Below are 24,561 nucleotides of genomic sequence, written 5' to 3' on the forward strand. Positions count from 1 at the left end.
AGAAGCTTCCTAAAATATATTTATTTATGATAGTAATTTTAAGGCAATTACCATATGTAAAGGGAACAATTCTCCAGCTAGACAAGCTACCAAGTAAACCTCTAGGAATAGGTTAAATGAACCAGCTTGATGGGTCACTGGTTAAGGAGCTCCCATACTTTCCCACCTCAAACATGATTTACTATTGCTAAAGCTATTATTTACAATCCACAACCTGATGGAAAGGCTCTTTGCTAAAAATAACACTTAACTTATATCATCAAACATGGAGAAATTGAGTTTGTACCCAAGTAGATACTTCATTCTTATTAACTAGACTTTATGTTGCCAGAAAGTACTCTGCATACAAATAAAGGATAGAAGTATTCATCAATATTAGGCTTGATCATGTGTTTTAATTATCTCAATCCCTCACCTAATGGTTCATTATGAAATTTGATGGAGGGTATTTGCTAGTGGACAATTTTACTCCTGACTGCCTGTGCCTTGAAAGAATGGTTTTCTTACAGGAGGCTCATTTTATCATCAGAATATCATTAGCTCATTGTAGGGCCTCTGTTCTATTCAGTGTCCTGTTGTTTCCATTTCTTGGGATCCATAGCAAGGAAAGAACATGAGGTCAGGACTGTTTGATCAACTGAAAAAATATGACACTCAAAAATAAACAATACTGAAATATTTTTGTCTTAAAATCTTAGAGCAGGGAGAGAAGCTCACTAACAAGTAATGCACAATTAGGATGATGGAGCAGACCCAGACAAGCTCATTTACATGCTGGGATACCAAATCCTTACTACTGCCCACAGCCTTCTTTGACACTTCTCTTTCAATGTGGGACTGGAGGAAGCATAAAAGTGTTGTTGTTTGTTTTTGCTCTTTTGGGGAGCCTGCCATCCAGCTCCCAAATAAATCACATGTGGAGACTTAGTCTTAATTATGAATGCCCGGACTTAGCTTGACTTGTTTTTTGCCAGCTATCTTTAACTTAATTTACTCTGTCTATCTTTTGTCTCTGGGCTTTTCCTTTTCTATTCCTGAATACCTTTCTTTGCTTCTTACTCCGTGGTTGGCTGTGGAGCTGGGTGGCTGGCCGCTGATGTCCCTGTCCTTCTCTGGCTTCTACTTTGATCCCCCCTCACAGATTTCTCCTTCCATATATTTTCTCTGCCTGCCAACCTCGCCTGTCCTTTCTCCTGCCTTGTTCAGATCTTTATTAGACCATCAGGTGTTTTAGACAGGCACAGTACACAGCTTCACAGAGTTCAACAAATGCAAAAGAAACAAAAGTAACACACCTTAAAATAATATTCTACAACAAAAAAGCATTCAGGTGGCCACACTGTAACTAAGAGTTATACAATGGGTTTTATGAGCAGACCCAAGAGGGTGTGGACCAAGAGGCTCAATTCTGCAAATCAAAGGTGGTATTTGACTTTCTTTAAGGAGCAGGTCACTCAAGAGTAATTGCCAAGAATGTATGATGTGATGGACCATGTGGAGGAAGATTGAGGAGGCAGAGAAATGACATCAATTGTGAGTATGCTGTAATCATTTCACAATAAAGGGTAAGTTGATATTCAAATATATGTGGAAACAACACAAAATTGTGATCATTGGTGATAACATAATTTATAATTATAACTATCCATAATTAATCAAAGTATCTAACCAGAAAGTATTAGTTAAATTGTGTTATATTATTGACATTACACTGGTGCATGTTTAATCAATATAGAGTAGAATGTAATATCTGGGGCTCCATCCCTTTACTCATGAAATGTGAACTCATGGATGGAAATGCATAAATATGTTCAGAAAATAAAAGGGTTGACAGTTATGTCAATGACACATTTTGGCAGTATAGTCATCTTCCCCATAGTAAATGAGTTTTTGTTTTGTATACAACTAAATTAAGTTTGTAGGATCTATACATAGTTACTTTTTTTCAGTCCTAAAAACATATCAGCATACATCTACCGCCTTGTCTCTTGCTAAATTTGAGGTGAGATTCTGGAAGGAAAAAAAAAAGAAAAACCTACAAGACCATTGATTCTCTTAAGTCTTTTTGTAGCTTCTTATATCACCTATGAAGAATATTTCTCTTCAGTGCCATTTCCTCTGAATGAGACATTCATACCTGTTAGGAGGAGGAACACTCATAGCATTCAGACATCATTCAGACACCAGCAAGTTTCAGGAATGTACTTTGAGCAATTATTATTATTATTATTTTATATATCACCTGTCAAGATTCAGGAGGTCTTCCCCAAACAAGCATGATCCATATCAACCCAGAATGAATCTATAGACTCTCATTGCCTGTGGAAACAAAAGCAAAACCTCTTCTCCAATGTAACATTTTTTGATATTATTTTAGAGTTAAGATAGCCCTAAAGTATTTAGGTGGGCTCAATTTAGCAATTCAGTTCTCAAGTTCATGTCTGACAGCAGCTGTCATTTGTTCCTCAGCATTCAAAAAATTCAAAATCAGAACAATACTATACAGGATCCAGATTCCCTGTGTACCTTGCATCGTTATGTGGCTTTTTCTTTTATATTACTTTTACTCTGTCTTTAAACAGTTTATTTCATTCTATGACTGTTAATAGCCTTTTTCTTTTTTCTTAAACCTTCACACATTGTAAAACACAGTGGAATCTATTTAGAGGGTTTTTTTTTTTTCTTGCTTGAACCTATTTACTGCATATCTCTAGTCTTTTTATTAACAGTGAACAATTGTTTGGGGAAAGGTGACTTTAGTGATGCTGCCTGATGTTATGGCAGTAGTCTCCTCCTCTGCACCTTCCCAGAGTCATTACCCACTCTTTGGTAAGCGTCTTTAATGCATTTAGTTGCCTTTATGTAACCCATGAGAAATCACTCAACTCAATTGTTTTTGTAGTTGTTGTTCTGTCCTTGGTCACATTCATTCATATCTCTCAAGGGAACATCTCTCAACAGGACCATTCAGATGGGACCTTCTAGGTCTACCTTCTTCTAGAGTCAATAAGCAGGTCCTTAATTAATTTAACTACTGCTATTACATTGTTTGTGTATTTTCATACATATATAACACAATTTTGTTTGTAATATTAAATTTATTTCAGACATTTTACCCATTCATGTGTTTCATTTCTGGAACATGTCTTGATTTTTTTCCTTTCTTCATTGGTGTCTATTATAGATAATCATGGGTAGTTCTCACATAGTGTTCCTGTTGGTCACACTGAGAGCATTTTCTGCTGTTGCAGTCACAATACTTTCAATCTAAAGGCCCTGGAAACTTGTTAGGGGTTCAGCATTTGCTTCGTATGTACAAAAGGTTATCAGTAATTCCATAAATGCTATCAGGACATTAGTGATGGTCTCTTTAAAACTTTTTTTTAACTTCATGATCATAATATAGTTACATCATTGATCCCATCCTTTTCCTCTTGTCAGACACTCTCATATACTCTCCCTTAATCTCTTTGAAATTCACTGACTATTTGTTCATTCATTGTTATGAACACACACACACACATATGCATATATATCTCCAAATATAACCTCCTAGGATTCATAATCTCACAGAAAACCCGATGATCCTTTTTATTTTACAATTTTCTGAGATTTACACCATAATGTTCCCTTAGTCTTAGGTTGAGTAATGTTTTCTAGGTGTATATAATGTGACTAGTTATTTTGATTGTTCTCCCTCTGTTCACAGAGAAGTTTCCTTCATTATGGTTGAAAGTACACATATATGTAGGCATAGGGAAAACTGTGTAGATTGATGTTAGGGATTATGCTTGTTTATTAAAGCTGTAAATTTTAATAGGTTGTCCTCTAAGAGCAATGAATTTATTAGTATTCAGTAGTCTTGTTACGGGGCATCGATTTTTCCAAGTCGAGCTTGTTTTAAGTATACTTAAAGAGATCTTGGTTCCTGCTAAAGTATGCATGCCACAGCTGCTCTGTTAGGTTTATTGTGCCATCTGGTGGTTGTTATGGTTCTTAGGTGTCACAGCTAATTGCTTCCTTCCTTTAAAAATTTGCATGAAACTATCATGAAAGCTAGACCCAGAGAGAGACATTCAGGTCAGTTTCAGCTCAGGGACCTAGAGCCTGTGTCTGAAGTGTATGTTGCCTTCAGTAATAGTGACTTTCTTTCCACTTCTGGGGGCCAATCACAGGCATCAGAAATAGGCTGTATGTTTTGAGACTCTCTTGGACAGACCTAAATGGCAACTCAAAAGAGGCTTCTTATACCTATTTTCGGGGTTGTTTGGTGGAAGCAGCATTGCCAGGTCAGATGAGAAAAGTTCACTTAAAAAATATACCTATATACATATATACATACATATATATACATATACATACATACATATATATCTCCATATATTCATAGTTTTTTTATATATCATAGTTTTTAGTTAAAGAGTTTATAGACTGATTCCTTATGACTTTTCAGATATCCTTATTGTTATTTTGCCCTCCTTCTGTATTTACCTAACTCCTCCCTCCACAAAGAGCCTGCCTTTTCTGATTTCCTTGATCAAATCATTGTTATTTGTAGTTTTATATTTTTTTAAAATTTTTGAATGAGAAGGCTACTTTCTGACGTCCTTGAGATTTTCATTGCCATATTTGTAAAATCTAAAACAGTGAAAGAAGGGTGCAGGGAATATGGGAATAAAGAATAAGGCAATCAAGAGAGCAGAAAGCCAGAGTGAGAGGACAAAAAGAAGGACAGGAATGGCATGGCAGGAGAGGTGGGGTACACTGGAAAGTGTTATGGACAGCAATAATACAATGGGACAAATTATACTGGGGAAGGTGAGTGAAATAATCCTTACAATTAATTATTTTATATAATTATTTCATTCTAGTAGTTATAATTGGCTTCTGTTTTATAATTTTAAAGACCTACTTACATTACTTCAAACTGTATTAATTTCCCCAATTAACTATATTGACAAACTCTATGCAATGAAGAATGGCATTCCTGTTGAACAGTAGAACCCTGTTCATACAAAACACTGACATATGAAACAAAGTGGGAGATTATTGAGTAATTGAATGAATGTAGATGAGGAATTTGATAGGGCTTGGTTAATGTGTGAGAAGGAATATACAGGTGAACCATCCACCTTGCTCTTGTTCCATACATGTGTGTAGTTCATAGGGGAGCAGCATAGACATGTTCCCCTATCCTGAGTTTTCAGTTTTGTATCCAAAAACTAAAATTAACACTAGAGGAGATAAGAATATCTCAGAGGATATATATAATATAATCAGAGATAGGGTGGAAGAAATATTGGTAGTTACATGTAGTGAGTAGCAGTGAAACTTTTTTGCATTATTTTCAGTTGGTTGTTGTAGTTCAAAAATTACAAGGCTAGGGGAGTGCTCAGTCATCCATGTGCTTGACTTACAGTTATGATCACCCAGTAGTTTATTTCTAGATTCCATATTAAAAACAGACATATTAGTGTTTGCAAGAAATCGTGGAACTTCAAGTTTAGAGACAGAGAGACCTTGGGGTCATGCTGGCCACCTAGCCTAGATAACACAGTGAAATTCATTCCAGTGTTAAATGTTATCTCAAAAGAGCAAGAGAGACTTATGCACTGAAACAGTATTTGCTGAACATTACAGCACATTTGAATACATAAACTCCCAACACCTCTGGTTATATGCACAATTCTTGTGCTAGAGCAAGGCATCCAAATCCCAGCAAAGCCAGAGGCATATGTGTTGAGGCCAAACAAAATATCTGAGAAGTTAGTGTATTTGATTGACTGCAGGAGGAGTGAGAGTCAGTTTATTCAGAGATACTTGCCCTGACAGGCTAGTAGGCAATCACCCATCTATGTACACACAGACAGCACTGAATGGACTGAGTGTCTATTAAAGAAGTGAGCCTATGAAGTTACAATAGAACATTAGTGGATATTGGGGAAGAATTCAAGTCTAGGGAATTGAGGGTGGATTTTTCTAAAGACAATATGTGTATATATTAATATAAAAATAATTTTAAAAGGATTAAGTTACTTAAGAAACAATACCAGGAGTCCTCTTCTTGTTCCCATGGACAAGCAGGCTATGTGCTCCCCACAATGAAATAAATACACATGTATTTCCCAAAAACAAATGGTGAAAGTGTGAGTAGATTTTGACAATCTTTCTTTTAAAATGTGAAAACTATAATATATGAAACTATAATATACTCCATGATATTTGGGTTTATTGCTTGAACAGGGCTAAGACCTACCATTTCTGTAGATAATCCAAGCAGTTTCTCTTTAGTGAGCTATAATAGATATAAAGACATGATATACTGTGCTGGGTCATCATATATTCACAGCATATGATGAAACACACATGGGAGGATTGGAAAGAGTCAACAGCAGGCTATATTTGACAACCCACAGTCACAATCAGCATACTCTACACTCAAATGGAGGTTTTCTTGTATGTTGTCTGGATGAGTGCCTGGATGACCAGATAAAGGCTCAAGCTTCCTTAACACAGTGGCAGTTTTTCTCTAGTGTCAGTTAAAGTCAACACCATGCAACACCCAGGTAGGAGGCAGAAGAGATTGAGCAGGCTCCAACAGAGAACTCTCCCAGGTTACAGTAGGCTTTTATTTCCATTCCTAGGTTTGTTTCTTTTTAAAAATCATTTATTTATATTTTATTTATGAGTGCTCTGCATGTATAATTGTATGCCAGAATAGGACATCAGATCCTATTATATATATTTGTGAGCCACCATGTGGTTGCTGTGAATTGAACTCAGGATCCCTGGAAGAGTAGTCAGTGCTCTTAACTTCTGAGTCACTTGTTTGACTTTTAATTTATTCTTTATTTGCTTGCTCACACTCAGTAAACAGAGACAACCAGACTTAATATAAACCAAAGCACCTAGCGTTCTTACTGTTCTGACTCCTGGCTGGACTTCAGTTCTCAGCTGGTTTCAGGATCTAGTCAGTGATTGACTGCAAGCTGTTCATTATAGAAGGAAGACTCTTCTACTTTAACAGAGCCGATAGATTCCCAGTAAAGGCAGGAGTTCTTGATGGGATTACCCACAGCCCTGCTCAGAGAGATTCTGCTCCTCTTTCTGTTTCTGAGAATTTGTTCCTGTCTCCACTTCCACTTCTTCCGCTTTAAGATATTTCCTTCCTGCCTCAGAATTGGATTCCTGCTTCATCTAAAAGGATACGGCCTTTGGTATGACAGAGACTTGGGGTGTGCTGCTTCTTACACTACTTTGGGGGGTACCCACTCTGTGTAGAATTGCTGTGTCAATGGCAGCTGGCAGCTCTAATCTGAAATCCTGAGGTTTTCTGATTGCTGAGAGCAATGTCACTTATTGTCTTACTGGTGTGCATCAGCCCTCTAAGAGTGGTGACATATAATGTTGACATCACTTCTTACTATCCAGCTGCTAGGAAGTGTTTCAGAGATACTCTTTCCAGTACAGGCTCTACTTTCAAGGTGAAATTGTCACTGCTGTCTGTGAAAAAACAGTTCCTATATTTTATTTACTCTCTGTCCATTCCTTTTTTTCTCGTTTTTCTTTGAATGGAATGGAAGGGAAGAAGACTGTTCATACTCCTATGGAAAGAACTTTAGTCAGCAAACTTTTCTTTCTCTTTTTCATTTGTAATCTTCTCTTATTGACGAATGTCTCCTCATAAGCAACCTGCTCCTGCCAATCACTTTACTGTATTGTCATGTATGCTAATGTGGTTATTTTGCTTTGTCTGGGTTGTTCTTTGGAATCCAAAAAAAAAGTTTTTTTTTCATTTTATTTTTACATCAGCTTGTGGCTCTCATGATTCCCATGTTAACTTTTTCCCACTAAATTTCTCTTCTTGTGTTGATTCTGAAAGGAAAACATAGGATCAGAATGATGGTCAGTTCACGTAAAGACGAGCAATGCAACAGAGCATTTTATGCAAATAGAAACATTTGGGTGAGACACTCATTACAGGAGTTTCTCTCACATTGGCTCGGGAGCTCAGGCTGAAATTTTAGTTGATTTCTTTAGCACTGCTTTGGACTTTTTTGGTAATACAGCTGCCTTTGTGCAACACATATCACACATGCTTACTGATAGATCTGTATGTAAGCCCACTAAACCCAGTAGTTTACCAGCCTGGACATGATAGGACCTTTTAAAGTTTCTGTCCTGGCATGCATGTCCTACCTGGACCGACAGATCGTTCCTTATATCTTTTCAGGAAAAGAGAAACAGCAGGAAAATATGTCTAGATTTAAGTTGGCTCACAACCACCTGTAATGAGATCTGGTGCCCTCTTCTGGTGTGCAGGCATCCATGAAGGCAGAACACTGTATACATAAAAATAAATATATCTGTAAAAAAAAATTCCTTACTGGTGGTAATACATTTTAAATTTTTATCAAATATCCCTTTTTCAATTAATTTATTATTAAGAAATTTTTTATTCATTTTACATACCAACCACAACAGATCCCCCTCTCATCCATCCTCCTGCTCCCTGCAAGTCTTCCCCATGAAACCACCCCACATCCCCTCCCCTGAAAAGGTAAGGCCTCCCATCAGGAGTCAGCAAAGCCGGGTACATTCAGTTTATGCAGGTCCATCCCCCCACCACACACACATCAAGACTGTAAAAAGTGTCCCAGAAATCCAGTTCATGCACCAGGGTTAGATCCTATTCCCACTGCCAAGGGACCCCTTAAACAGACCAAACTACATAACTGTCTGGCTTATGCAGAGGGCCTAGTATAGTTTCATGCAGGCTCCACAGCTGTTGGTTTAAAGTTCATGAGTTCCCAGATGTCACCAGTTCTTATTGGTGCTCCCTTTATTACACAGGAAGGTCTACAACTGCTATATATGTGTGGTCCTTTTTTTTTGTTTTCTATATGTATTTAATATCAGGTCTGAACACTTTGTGTTGGATAACCAATGGAATGGGAGTGTAGGTGGGGAGTGGGAAATGGGGGCTCTTTCCTGAGGAAGACCATTTCTCCCACTCTTAGCAGTCCTTAAGTGCCAAAGTCTTTGTCTAGGGTTCAGACCCCACAAGATCCCCCCTTCCATGTTAGTATGTCCATTGGTGTCTTAGTTGTTCAAGTCTAGCTTAGGTAGCCATACTGAGATTTCAGGAGTGTAACCTTTCCAACAACTCTAGGACACAATTTCACAGCAAAATCCCTGCTCCTCTGGCTCTTGCAATTTTTATGCTTCCTCTTTCACAACATCCTGAGTTCTAGGTGCAGGAATTGTTTTGTAAGTTAATCAAATAATTTTTTTAAATTTACAACTGAAACAGAGCCTTACTTCACACCATATGCAAAAATCAACTCATGACTTAAATAAAAAGCTGAAACTATTTCTAAAAATTATTTGACATCTTTTCTTCCCTTTAAGAGACTTTTTTGGAAAAACACTCGATCCTGTGTGCTCCATCTACAGGTCAACACACCCCAAGCCAGGCATATTGTCTGTCTGTCCCTTGGGCTTTCTGACTGGGCAGATACTGCTAACAGATACCAATAGAGATCTCTAAGACAGCTTTCTATTGCTGGTTTTTCTCACTTCATTTTAAATGTGTGTTTGCTTCTCTCCCATCCTCAACAGATTTTACTTCAAAAAGATCAGGAACTCGATTTATTGATAGCTGTTGGAAAGTGGAGAATAGGAGAGTATGCAGTGAGGTTTATCTACTGGGGTTTACTGAAATCCCAGAACATGACAGTGGTACTGTCAGATTTGTGATCCTTTTGATTAAGGCTCTAGTGAGCTGTGACCACACAAACACCACCAAGCTTGGCAAATATTACTGTAATATAGTTGATTTACAATACCAAGTTTTAGTGTGCTTCCCAGTATGTTTCGAATCTTATGACTTGCAAGAAGCAAGTCATGCTTGCTTCTCTGGATCCTGAGGAACTCATACTGTTGATATAGGCCACCTTACTCACTCATTGTAGTATAAAACCAACTGCTGTTCAACATTTAACTTTGAGTGTTAATTGCTTGCATATAAAACACAATTGAATTTTTTATTTTTGTATGAACTACTACTTTACTGAAATTATTTTTTTGAACTAAGAATATTAATACTTTTCTATGTACAAGGTTACATTTGTCACAAAAGATTTATATTGTTTTTGTTGCCTTCAGGATTAGATATTTAAGAATAAAATGTTCAGTGTTCATTTTTCCAAGTTACTTCCATGAGGATGTCCTCTAGGACTAGGTCCATGCAAAGTGACAACAGTGGATATCATTGATTTTTTTTTTAATTGCAGAAACACTGGTCCTTGACAAGTGCTACATCCACAGAAGCTTACAAGATTTAATTTCCATCACTAATTGTTGAGCGTTTTTTTCAAACCATGAATACATTTAGGGGTTCTCAAAGACCTTTTCCTGTGTACTTTGAGACAATCATGTTAGTCTTTGTCTATTCTTATAGTAAGACAGTCTGTTACAAGAACACTTTATGTATATTAAGCTAAATCGACATACTTTGGTCACTTTTACTAATCATGGCATAAAAGAGCAGTTGTCAACCTGTTGGGCAAGACTCCTTTGGGGATCAAACTAGCCTTTCATAGGGGTAAATACAGATATTTACATTATGATTTATAAAAGTCACATAATTACACATATGAAGTAGCAATGAAAATAATTTTATGGTTGGGGGTCACGACAACATGAGGAACTACATTAAAGGGTCACAGCATTAGGAAGGTTGAGAACTATAGTATAAAATATTTTCTATGAACTGGAGAAACTTTATGATATTAACAAGTATCCTTTTTTCAATTTTCATATTTTTTCTTACAATATATTTCAATCATATTCTCCCTTTCAACGCCTCCAAAATCCTCACCATACCTACCTGTATAATTTCATGTCCCTTATGCATGCCTCTGTTCCCCTCTTCAACCTTCTTTTTCTCTCTCTCCACATATCACACACTTCTTAAACTAAGAGAGAGATAGAGAGACAGAGATAGATCGATAGATAGATAGATAGATAGATAGAGAGAGAGAGAGAGAGAGAGAGAGAGAGAGTCAAAGCAAGCAAACAAACAAACAAAAAACTCAAAGGACAAAAATGATCAAAACACCAAAAAAACATAAAATTCCACACAAAATCCAAAACAAAACATGGAGTACTTTTTGTGTTATCTAACTACAGCTGGGCATCGGGCCTGCCCTGGATTCTGATTGAGAGACTCAGTGACACACCATTGGAGAAAACTTATTTCTCTTTCAACAGTAGATACTTGCTGGCAGCTGGACTTTTTTCCACTCCCCCTGCTCACTGCAGGGATTTTTGTCTGGTTTGAAACTGTGCAGGTCTTGTGTGCACTTCCACAGTCTCATGTTTATATGTCCTGTTGTATATAGAAAAGGCTTTTTCCTTGGAGTCAACTACCTCTGGCTCTTACAATCTTTTCACCTCCTCTTCTGCATTGATCCCTTAGGCTTGAAGATATCAGTTTGATGAAGACTTCCCATTTAGGTACCAACTGATCCAATGTTTTCTCCCACTGTCCAGTTGTGGTTGTCTGAGTTATTTTCCATGTACTACAAGAATAAGCTTCTCTGATTAGAGTTAAGTCATACACTGATCTATGCCATCATGAGTTACTTTATTGATATTTTCCTATAGCAAAATAATAATATTAAGTTTAATGTGAAGATTAGCCCTGGACCTATGTAGTCTCAGGTTCTTCTTGACCACTTTAGCAGTATCAGATATGGGTTCAAACTTATGGAATGACCCTAAAATCCAATTCTAAAGTTTTTGTTTACTCCCATTATATTGGTACCATCATTGTAACAGCATATCTTCCAGGGAGGTCCCTACTGAGGGTTTCAGGTTTTGTAGCTGGGTGGCATGGATGATTTCTTCTTGTTTCTTGAAGCCACATGCAGAGTACCTTCCAACACTGTGAATGCTATTCAGTAACAGTGAAGCTCTAGTGGAAACCAGATCGATTTCTCCATGTTTGAGGTCATAAATAGATGGTATTTTCAGGCAATAGAGAGTAACTGATACTCTTGACAATAGTCTGTGATATTGGGAGGCAGGTATGGAACACCATTGGCTATTGATACAACAAGAAATATTCCACTCCGGACACCAGATTTATTTGGTGTCATGATATGCTTAGATAAGGATTGTCCCCGTTGTATGGTAATTCCATTTAAATGGATTTCATTTATATATATGGGAGTGCCAAAGTCATTTGTGAGATATTATTACAAAAGTACTGCATTTAGATTATTTCCACCCTTCCACTTGTAGTTCCTTCCATGTGTGCCCATTAGCTCTCAAATTCATGATCAGTTGTCACATAATACAATTTTATATATTTAATTACCAACTCAAAGCCCATTAAGTGATATGTGTGTGTGTGTGTGTGTGTGTGTGTGTGTGTGTGTGTGTGTGCATGTGCATGCATGTGCATGCATGTGCTTAGGGCTGATATCTTGAGATTTAATAACTTAACATGGACTTGTCCCAGGAGAAATCTGATTTTCCTTCCCTTAGCATTTATTAATTAACTGCAGGCCTTCAGCTAGCAGTGTGGCCTGTGGCATTTCCCCCATTCACATTGGCATGAGAACCTATGCTGTCATTTTTCGAATCTTCTTTAGTATCTCTGTTTGTTGAGATATTGATGGTACAGCTTCCCTGTCATGTAGAAGAATCTTTCTCTCAGCAGACATCCTGTTCCTCTGGATCTTACATCCTTGTTTCCACATCTTCCATGAAGTTCTTTTGAGTCCTGTGTGCTATGTGATTTCTTTTCCCTTTTCCTTTCTTCTTTCCTTTTATTTTGATTTATCCATTTGTATTGGGATCACCAGATGTTTATTCTTTACATTTTGGTAGTTGTGGAATTCTCTGTTAATTTCTACCTCCTTCAAATTGAATCTTCATTGTTTAAGGTGAGAGCTATACTAATCTCTGTATAAGGGGATAAATATTTGAAATGTAGTTAGAGATTATATGGGTTTTAAAAAGATGCTGTGATAAGTTCTCCTTCAGGATCTATAACCTCACTAGCAATGGGCAGTTCACCAGGTATGCAAATCCAGCAATATAGTTCTCCTTAGCCTTGATATAAGTTTACATTACTCACCAGAAATATTGTCAACAGTTCAGGCCTGGCTTTGAGCCACCAAGCCTCTAATATAAGATTTGGGAAATAATGACACTTAAAGAAAGATAGTTTAATCATGAAGTTTACTTAGGAGTTTTGTAGCTGTGTTATCTGCAGAATGTATCTCAACATAGCATGGTGGCAAGGAGTGGACTAAATACAATCTGAATGACATAGTAGACTCTCTATAACATTTTAATATTGTGAGAAATTCTAAAGTTGTACTAACTGGAAAGTAGATTGAATGCAGTTGAGGCTTTTGACAGATGTTTGGGCCATGTGGGGCATGAAACGTACATCAGAGTCCTCTGTGCCTCTCTTGTCCCACTATACTTTTTGGGCTCACACAGGAAGAGCACAGATAATCTCCGTTTTGTAAGAGTTTAGTCAAGTGTTCAGAAATATAAAATTGAAACTTGAAGAGGATCTCAAAGGAAAGCTTCAGAGATGAGGTAGAAGAAGATTAGCTGTTTACATAGAGTGAGTAACCAGTGATCCTTGGAAATCATTCAGGGTGTTACTTTTCCTTTTTAGATCAAAATGTGTAGACCAGGGACATGCTTACGTTACAGATATGATCACCTGACTTTTCTTCACAGAATATGTAAAAATCAAAATCAAGGTAGAGTGTGGGCTGGCCCTACCAAGGTATGACAGGATATGAGGAGAAGTGACAGACACATATTTTTTTTCTCAGCTGTCCTAAATTACTTGGCAAATTCTAGTCCATCAAAAATGCTGTCTCTAATTAGCAGAGGTAGTAGACAACTCATTGTAACAGTATTTTCTGGACATGATAGAACAGTTGAATACATTATCTCACAACAGCTAAAACTGCATGAACAAGACTGATTCAGATCAAGCCAGACAGTATCTTACTATATCTAGAAGAGGGACTCATGAAGTTCCATTCCTATCTGAATAACTATTTTTATTTGATGGTATGGTGGTATTTTATTTGTGCTGAAATGTGATATTTTATTTGTATGTTAATAAATAAAGTTTGCTTGGAGATCACAGGTCATAGTCAGCCGAAAATAGAAGTGAGGCAGTGGTAGGTAACACATACCCTTAATCTGATCACATGGCAGGCAGAGTCTCTGTGTATTCAAGGACACAGCCAAATGTGGTGACACATGCCTTTAATCCCAGTACCAAGCATAGAGACCTGGAGGTCTGTATAGACAGGCAGTGACAAGGAAGTGATGTGGCTGGGCTAAGAGCCAATGAGAAGGCAGAACAGGAAGGTAATAAGGCACAGGTTAGACAGGAAGAGGCTCTCTTGGGAAGCTATGGCGATGTGGTTGGCTAAGGTTAGTTGGCAGCTATTGCTCTGATCTCTACGGCTTGCACCCCTGTATTTGTTGCTGTGTCTCTTATTTAATAAGACTGTTTAGAAATGCGTCTACATGATGGCCTGCTGGAGATAAGTAAGATTCCTTCATGGATGTTTGCCTTGAGAGGATATCTTTTCTCTAGTAGATTGTCCCACATCAGTGCACATTCAGGCACCACTAAAGTGAATCTTTTAGAATAAAGAAGAGAAGAGAGAGAGAGAGAGAGAGAGAGAGAGAGAGAGAGAGAGAGAGAAACAGAGACAAAAGAGAGATACACAGAGAGAGTGTACATGAAGTTGGGGATAGAATTTTGATAGTAGGAATTTCACAAACACAATATATATTAACATTGAACAAAATATTTTAATTGAAATATATATATATATATATATATATATATATATATATATATATATATATATATATATATATATTGGTTTTTCGAGACAGGGTTTCTCTGTGTAGCTTTGTGCCTTTCCTGGAACTCACTTGGTAGTCCAGCCTGGCCTCGAACTCACAGAGATCCACCTGGCTCTGCCTCCTGAGTGCTGGGATTAAAGGCGTGCACCACCAGTGCCCGGCTGAAGATATTTTTTTTATACACTATTCTCTGAACATGGTTTCCTCCTCATCTCCTCCAGGTCCTTTGTACCTCCTATTCCCATCTAAGTCCTTGTCTTCTTAGTCTCTTTCTTCAGAAAATAAACAGACAAATAAAAATTAGAATGAGAGAGAGAGAGAGACACAGACACACACACACACACACACACACACACACACAGAGAGAGAGAGAGAGAGAGAGAGAGAGAGAGAGAGAGAGAGAGAGAGAGAGAGAGAGAGTAGTGCATATACACAGAGAGACACATGGACATACAGGACACCTACAAAAGCAAAAATTTGGAAACTATAATATTATAAGCAACATACCAATAATATTTAAAAATATTGACAAAGTATTATTAGGGAAAAAGAAAAACTCCTACTATACAATTGATTTTACTTTGAGGTAACTGTTTCTGGGCATGGGGCATGCCTTTTAATGCTGTTTGTATCCCCAGTGAGACTCCACTGGAAAGAGCTAATTTTTTGTTGTGTGTAGTTGTGAATTGCAGACAGCTCCTTGGTTAGGGACAGGAGATCATGACTTCCCCTTCCTAGTGGTGGGACCCAAACGGTATTGTTCCTGTGTAGGTTCTGTGATTACTGCCACTGTCTCGGTGAGTTCCTGTGTGTCAGTCCTGTTCCATCTAGAAATCTCTGCTTCATTTTGTCTTCCAACCCTACTAGCTCTTACAATACTGTAGATTCTTCTTCAGCAGTCTTTTTTTTAAACACACACACTTTTTAAAAATCAAGGACTAGTAGTTTGACTTCCAGCAAACAGCTGCATTCACATATGTATTTACTTCACACATAAAAAATCAACTGTATATGCATACACGCTCACATAGATAGAACGGTCTGATCCAGTGTAATAATTCATAAATATAATCATAGAACATGAGGGAACTGACAAGGAGATTGCAAAGTGTCAACAGCATGTTGCATTTGGCAGCCCACAGTCACAATCAGAAGGTCCCAGACAGAAATGGAGGCTTTATTGTAGATATCTATGATAAAGCACTAATTAGCAAATACAAGTTTAGCCCCCAAGCACTACTGGCTGTTTGATCTGTTGTCAGTTGAAGCCAGAGCTCCTGGTAAATCATTTTTCCCCCATCTTTCTTCTTTTATTCTTGCCGTTTCTACTACAACACATAGGGAGGAGTAATATCTTGTTGAAACAGTACCTCTAGTGGAGATTCTCCAGGTTAAAATTTTGATACCTCTTCCTTGGCTTGAGCTCTCTTTCATTTTTTTCTCTGCTGACTGGTATTTAATCTATTCTTTATTTTCATAAACACATTTAGTCAAGCAGAGGCAACCAGAGCTAATACGAATCCATGCCTTACATCAGGACTAGGAAGTGAGAAATAGTAGACACAAGTCAGGAAAGCACATGTGAGGATGGATGTATTTCACCACTTTGAGATTTCAGAGGACTAAGTTTTCATGCCTCAAAGTTCAGAGGATGATGGATTGATAATAAGATCTGGAAGAGAATACGGGAGGATGAGATTGAGATGCATGTAGAGATGATAGTAATATAATTGTAGACACACAGAAAAATAATATGAAGGAGGGATCTTTCTTGATTACACAAGGAGCAATTTAGAAGAAGCAGCCATTAGAATGTCAGAGTAGAGTCCATCCAAGAGGCCATAGTAAAACTTAGACGATAGCAATGTCCAAAACACAAGGCAGCTATTTGGTGGTATTGTGTATTATTCAAGAATGCTATGCAAAGGAGGTAGTATTTGTGACATATGAAAGTGAAACTGTTAGTACTATTATAAATTTTACTGAGTGTATAATTATTAAAATAATTAGGGCAGTTTTCTCCTTATTGAAGGAAGCGAACAGCTAATAAGGATAAAATTATAAAATCTCAATCTCAGAATTTAAATTTTATTGAAACCAGGCTCTCATTACTGTTTCTATGAAATATGAAGTCACAGGAACTATTTGGTTACACTAAAAACAATGTAATTATCATTGACAGAGATTGAGAAAGTAGCCATAGCACATTTGATTATCCTTAGGTACTCATACATGGGCATGCTTAAAAACCCATGCTCCTAAAAATACATTGTATGGATTATAGTTTTCCAATATTCTATCATAGCTTAGAATTGCAATCAATCAAAAGGTCACATGGGACTTTTTAATTTTATTTGATTTATATTTTGAAGTTAAGTACATATATAGATAATAGATCTTTATCATATCCACCCATTCTCCATCCTATAAATCATCCATGATGCCCATATAAATCTCAATTTTAGCTAGATATCCTCATTCTATAATAGGTTATTTATTCATCCTTCAAAACCAATGATCAATTAGTGCTTCACATATATTTGTACAGGATGAGTACCCAGAAAAGAACATTCAGCATTTTCAACAAGGTAGGGGGAAGAGAAGGAAACAGAGGTAGTGTACAGAGAAAACACAAGGACTGAGGGACAAATTATTAAGTGGAATCTAGAAAAGTTCTCAAAGACTGCTTTATATGATAGGTTTGGAGTAAGCAACATGGATGGCAGGTGGTCACTCTTACCCTTAACTGAGCGGCAGTTTATATGCATTTCTGCTTGGACTGTGAGGTGAGAGAGTCTCGTTTGTGATACTTAATTGTTTTATCTGTCTTTCTCTAAGAATCTGGTCAGGAGGGAGATTTGCTCCATGTGGATGTCTAGATGGATAACATTGATTTTGTGGGAATGACAGTCCACTAGAAACCTGAAGGGTGAGTGCACTGCTTTAATTATAAAGTTGAGTTTATAATCACATCAATACATAGCATAAACTTATAAGCATCCATTTTTAAGGACAGTGGTATTTAAATTACCCAATAATAACTTTCATCACAGATAGTGGGTGAATTATTTATGCAAAATTGTTGAAATTTCATTTAGTAATTCTCTTCCAGAAATGAACGGGATATTCTAGCTGATTTTCTATGCTGTTTCCTATGACATGCCATCTTATAGACAGTCAGAATTAATTTCACAAATAATGTCATCCAGATGTGCATCTGCCTATTAAATAGTGTGTTATCCTGACAGTATTTTCCTGTGAGGACTCTTATTTATTGCCATGTATTAACAAACAAAAAAACCCAAAATTTCCATTGTCCCTCTTCTGGATATCCATCAATAAAACATGGTAGTGAGTTTTATGTCAACTTGACACTGGTATACTCATTAGTGAAGTGTTCACCTCAGTTGAGATAATTCATCCATAATATTGAGCTGTGGGCAAGACAGTTGTATATTTTCTTAATTAGTAATTGATAGGGGAGGGCCCAGCCCATTCTGCATGGTGCCACTACTGGGTTTGTGGTCCTGGGTTCTATAAGAACCTAGGCTGTGCAAATCAAATCTAGCAAGCCAGTAAGCAGATCTCCTAGATGGCATCTCTGCCAGCTCCTGCCTCCAGGTTCCTGCCCTACCTGACTTCCTTCTCTGACTTCTTTTGATGATGAACTGTGATCTGGATGTTTTAGCTATTCTTCCCCATCTTCCTTTTGCTCATGATTTTTCATCATAGTAATAGAAAACCTACAATATAGCCCCTTCCCCATGGACTTGCAACGACCACATTATAAAGTCAGTTCAGTCTTTCTGGTATGTTCTTTCCCGACAACAAATGAAGTCAACACGCATGGTAGAAAGGGTCCTGACAAGGGAGACTTTAATTTTGACCCTCAATACTCTTTTCCAATATTCGAATTTGTATTTGAAAAAGAGAAATATTTTTTATTTTATGTTACTTTACTTATTTATGACCTTTTGTAGTAAAGTGTGATTTTAGTATGTGTATTTTGAAGTTGTTTACTTTTAATATTTTTGTATGGATTCATTCTAGAAAAGCTGTATATCCTTATACTTATAATAGAAGAGGTTATAGTCATTTCAGTCACTTCAATTTCACTAAGTTCTGTAATTTTTTCAACAGTATCCATTATTGAGATATTGAGATACCATTCATGAGAACAATTACTTCTTTTCTAATGCTATTTTTGTGTAAAGATTGTATAGATGTCTTAAATAAAAAAAATTCATAGGAAGAACAAAAAAATCAAGAAAGAAAGAAAATCCTTTTCAACATAAGTAAGGACTAAGTCTTGTCAGAGTCCTTGGGAAATCCTAAGTGATGATTTACATGACCTTGCCTGAGACCCAGGGAACATGTATTGAAGCTGTCTTTGCATGGTGAACATGTGTGTTTTATTTGTTCACTCTTACTAAGCAAGCCCGTCATTACTCTGCTGCTCATCCCGCCCCTACAAACTTCCAGTTAAGATTGATGGAGATCCTAACAATTTGACCCCTGGTGACAAAGAAGATTCATAGCAGGATATTTTCTGGACTGGACGCACTCTACTCACTATACTGTTAAGGAAGCTCATGAACTTAGTAGTTTGAAAAGTCTTCCTCCACTTGCCTCATGTATATAATTGGGAAGTAACTATTGTAGCAGTGGGGCCTTTTCTGTGGAGCTGCTGGCAGTTATGGGAGGGAAGTTCCAACTCTGCAGCAATCCCAAGTCATTACCATTGCTTGGTTGAGCTTTGTGGTGATGCATGTGTCTGAATTCCATCTGTAACCCCCCAAAACTCATTGGCTCACAAGCAGAAGATTAGTGTATTTATTTTTAATTTTAATTTCATAGATTCCCTGTCCTGGATGAATGGAGCTTTTTTCTGTCTAAAAAAAAAAAGATAAATAACAGGAAAGTATGTCTAAGCCCAGTTTAATTTTTTTTTACATATTTAAAAAAAGTATCTCTTTCATTCTTTTTCCAAAACATACTATACAACTGTCCTTGTTCTCTTTCATATTTGTGGACTTTTTTTTAGGTTTTTGTTACATGCATATATGTGTATAGTTACACACACACACACCGCCTCTTTTTAGGTTTTTGTTACATGTGTATATGTGTATGGCTACACACACACACACACACACACACACACACACACACACACACACATACACACACACACCCTAGCTAAGTCTGTATAAATTTACTTGTTCTTATGTTTTCAGTTTTGACCATCTGGTAGTGGATTTGTTGTGTGTGTTTCCCTTGTTAAGATAAAATTTCTTTCTTTTTTCCACTTTTTTGGTGATTTTATTGACAACCTTTTCTTTTTTAGAATTATTTCTTGCATACCAACCTAGTCTAACCAATATTGAACTGACATAATGTTATTCTGTTGGTAGAAGTAAACACAGAGCTTTCAAAACTACCTCCCTGAGCTCAGGAATTAATTTTTTTATATGTAGGATCCTTGGTTTACTTTATTATTAAAAAAGATAAAATTTCTCTTTTTTTAACCTTTTGGATGAGCTGTATTTTTTCAGAATTTGATGCTTTACTTCAAATGAAAGAAAAGTTTTAGTCTTTTTAGCCTTGCTGTGGACACTTTCTTTTATAAAGTTACCATGAAATTCAAGCTGCCATTAGTATACTCTTAATTTTCGTCAGTGTATTTCTCAGTTAATTATTTGACATCAGGCCTCCTCTTATTCTTCTTCTACTGCCTGGATCCTTAGGAAAATTGTATTTCTGCAGTATCATGTATCAGATTAGGAGGATCCTGTGGTAACACACTAAGGTAGTCCCATTCACCAGACTGAACCTAGAGGTCTTTCATTTGTGTCTTTCTTTTGTCATTTCTGTGGCTGCACAGCTTAGATACAATTATATTTAATAATGTTTCAGAGATTAATTGGTAAAGTATATGATCTTTGATTATTCTTTAATAATGATCTTTTTGATCTTTATTGATCTTTTATCTTTAATTGTATATTTCTAAAATTTTTGAAGTTTTAATATAGTTGCCTCATTTCCCCCTTTCATTTATTCTCTCCTAATCTTGCCATGTAATCCTCCTTATTCACTTTGAAGTTCATAGCTTCTTTTTCATTGTTTTTTTTCTCTCTCTCTCTCACTCTCTCACACACATAACAGACACACCACTAACACACACACACACACACACACACACACACACACACACACCTAAATATATGAATAAACAATCAACTATAAGTGTTAAGTAACGAAAATCCAATTGTCATGTTGTGTCCACTTGTCCTAGAACTTTTGAGAAATATTTTACCTACTATTTTTTTGCATTTTTAAGATGAGTTAAATTATAATTAGTAGATGATATATTTGAGTCCTCAACTTATGTCAAATAATTTTGTATATGGGGTGTGTATGTGTGTGTGTGTGTGTGTGTGTGTGTGTGTGTACTTGTGTCTCTGTGTGTGTTGTCACATTGCGTTAAGTTTTGAAAACAGGAAATGTGATTGGTACTTGCTGATTTTGTTCTTATTTTAAGGATAATTTCATTGATACCAGATTTGTTTTTGTTTCTTTAAAATTTTTTAGTTAGTTTGATCATTAGGACAAAGGAATGACACATATAGGGACCTGCATGCCCACTGCACCCAGTATCTACAGTACTTGTGACTACTGTATTATAATACTAATGCTATCAATACATTTTGACCAGGACTTTTGTACTTTTTAAACCTTATTTTGATTTTACTAATAATATGATAATGATTGCTGCTTAAGTATACATATTTCTCAATTAGTATTTGTTCTTAAACATTTTCTTTTTCCTCCTATGATGTTGACACATGACCTCATCATTCGCTGCCTCAGGCACTGAGGAGATGCTTCTCTGCCTTCTCCTGGGAAGCTTTCGCTGAAGACACAGACCTCACACCTAGCTGGTGGTATTGTAATTTGAGGGGCTTCCTGCCTTTTAATTTTAATTATTATTTTCTTGTGTGTGAAACTCAGCTAAGTTTTTATGTTTCTGTGCATTAGCATGTTTGCTGACCATACTTTTAAATTCATACATTTTGTGACTGTCTTAATGTTTCTGTAGAAATTGCATGGTGTTCTTTCCACCTTGATGTAGTGTATATTTCTTGCCATAGAAACTGTTCATTCTCTCCACTAATTTCTCTGAGGATAGTGTCCGGTAAAAGACTGTGAAGTGGCATTAATTTGTATCTTTTCTTGTCTAACCTTTGGGAAAGTACTGAAACTTTTAGTGTTCTAGGTATTACATTCCATTGAAATTCATGAAATTTATGTATATATGACCTGATATGTTGAGTCTTTTCTTTTTATTGGATTAATCTCTCTTAATAAATATAATGTTTTCATACATTTATATAATGAGTTTTGGTCATTTCATCCCAATTCTTCTGTCTCATCCTACTCTTCTGCTGAAACTGTACTTTCTAAGTCCCCTGACCATTTGTTTTATTTTTTTATTTTAAGAAGTTGAGTGCTTCATGCAAGACTAGTGTATTTACTTAATTTCCACATCTCTACATCTCTGTCTTGCATACTCTACCTGTGTACTCCTCATTCCACTCTCAAATTCATGATCTCTTCATTATTATTGTTGAGTACACAAACACACACACACACACACACACACACACACACACACACACAGCCTGCTGAATACCATTAGTGTTCCTGGGTTGAAAACAATCTGTGAGTATAAACCATAAAATTAGTGATGCAGTTAAAAATTATAGAGGTTTATGAAAGTGGTGTCTAGATCATCTAAGTTCCATGTGCTCGCTAGTCACATGACCTTTGCTGGTTTACATTATGAGGCATAATTTTTCTCTTGTTGAGCAGGCCTTGGATCCCATTAGGTAGATATTAGTTACTGGCAGGCTATAAGAGCCACTGGTGTGTCTTTAGTGATATCTAGCCATGCTGCTCATTCAAAGACATCGTAATTTTGTTGGACAATTGATTACTTTCCTCCCTTAACTGCTTTCCTAACGCCTTCCAGGTATTACTTTTCTCTGAAAGCTAGTCCCTACAGATCAGGCTTTTATATAGTTCAAGTTAAACTTCTCGTTGATCCAGATCCAAATTCAGTGATTTCTGCAATAGGGATTTACAAGCCATTTCTTGGAAGCAACCAAGTACAGCAGTAAGAGTATACTCTTGTAGTATTCTCTTGGAATCCCCTTACCAACAACTCAGAAGGAGTTTTCTCTTGTGTATCTCTAGAGGTTTTTCAGATTATATATATATTCCCCTGATTGGTGTATTATGTTCCCAATTTCAGTTAAATACATGCACATATATGTATATCTCACATACCTAATTTGGGGATAAATATAAAATATAATCATTATACAAATGATTTCCTTGTCATTTTTACCATCCTTTGTGTTTCTATTTCTCTTCAAGTTTTCTTCTTGAATCCTCATAAAACTGCTTTGCAGAAATGTCTATTAGGAGTATTACTTACGTAGTTTTAATAATCCTCCTTTAAGTTTTGAATAGTAAGATATGTTATACTTTTTGGTCACTGGACTGATCCAATGTCCTATAAAAACACTTTATTCTATTAATGAAGGACCAGCCAGCCTGTTAGGTGTGGCTAATAGTTGTGTCATAATTCTACTCCCCCCTCACAATGTCTCCAAATTACTGTCTTGCAAAAAACTATCATCCAGGGCATATAATTAATTTGCCATAACTTGTTTTATGCAAGTCCGACAAAAGTGAAAATGGCTTTGTGGACAGGCTAGAGTATATAGATCAGAGATGATGAAGGTAGGGGGCCCCATCTGTGCAGGTCTATAAAAGCTATCGTTCCTACATTGAAAGGGCAATCTGGTGAAAACTTTGGGTGGGATTACAAGAAAACTGTAGATGAATACAACAAAACTATAGTTTGTTTGGGAAGAGCAATGCTTTTGTTCTTGATATGGGTAATTGAAGAAAATTTGCACAAATCAGTGAAGATTACAGAAGTAAATTTTACCTGGTTGTTTGTATTTATAAGAGAATTGGGGGTTCATGGTAGAGGCATGGGCAATACAGAGTGTGGTGAGATATATCACTTAGATGAGGTCACCTGGACAATGGATGTGAGTTTTGGAAATCCCAGGAGAGCGGTGTTTTTCTCTGTGGTGTTCACTAGCAGATATGTTTGATATGTGTATGACTTATTTCTGCCTGGGAATGCCATATCAGGAACAGAATTATCAGCAAGCAGCTGCACAGGGAACATGGCTCCTTCTGTGGTTAATGAGAAAGGTGTCTCAAAGTGAGTTTCAGCTCTGAGGGATATTTCTGGTGCAAGGTAAGAACCATAACAAAAAGCATGTTTAGCTGACAGTTTGATATTGACTTCCAATACAGTATGCATATTGGATAAAAGAAAATAAATGCAAATTTCAGTTAGTATTCTGTATAGGTATGGAGGTCAAAAGTGTAAGAGAGCACAGAATAGACCAGTAATACAGAGCATCATCTGCCATCCCCAAAGGAGGAATCCATTGAATTCATGTAGCAATAAGTTTAGGTGTCTGAGGCAATGATAATCAAAGACAATTCAACAATAAAATTCTTAGAATTGCAGAAAAACTTCCACATGGC

At 36.7% G+C, this 24,561-nt stretch overlaps 1 long non-coding RNA gene across 1 annotated transcript; it reads left to right on the forward strand.

Moving 5' to 3' along the window:
- The first annotated feature begins 1,445 nt into the window (after positions 1-1,445).
- Positions 1,446-21,968, forward strand: LOC131902320 (uncharacterized). The gene is made up of 3 exons (XR_009377064.1): positions 1,446-1,533; positions 17,767-17,857; positions 21,796-21,968. It is a non-coding gene; the product is annotated as an uncharacterized LOC131902320 (long non-coding RNA).
- Positions 21,969-24,561: the final 2,593 nt, after the last annotated feature.

This window comes from Peromyscus eremicus, chromosome 1, assembly GCF_949786415.1.
Source record: "Peromyscus eremicus chromosome 1, PerEre_H2_v1, whole genome shotgun sequence".
In the NCBI taxonomy this organism is placed as follows: Eukaryota; Metazoa; Chordata; class Mammalia; order Rodentia; family Cricetidae; genus Peromyscus; species Peromyscus eremicus.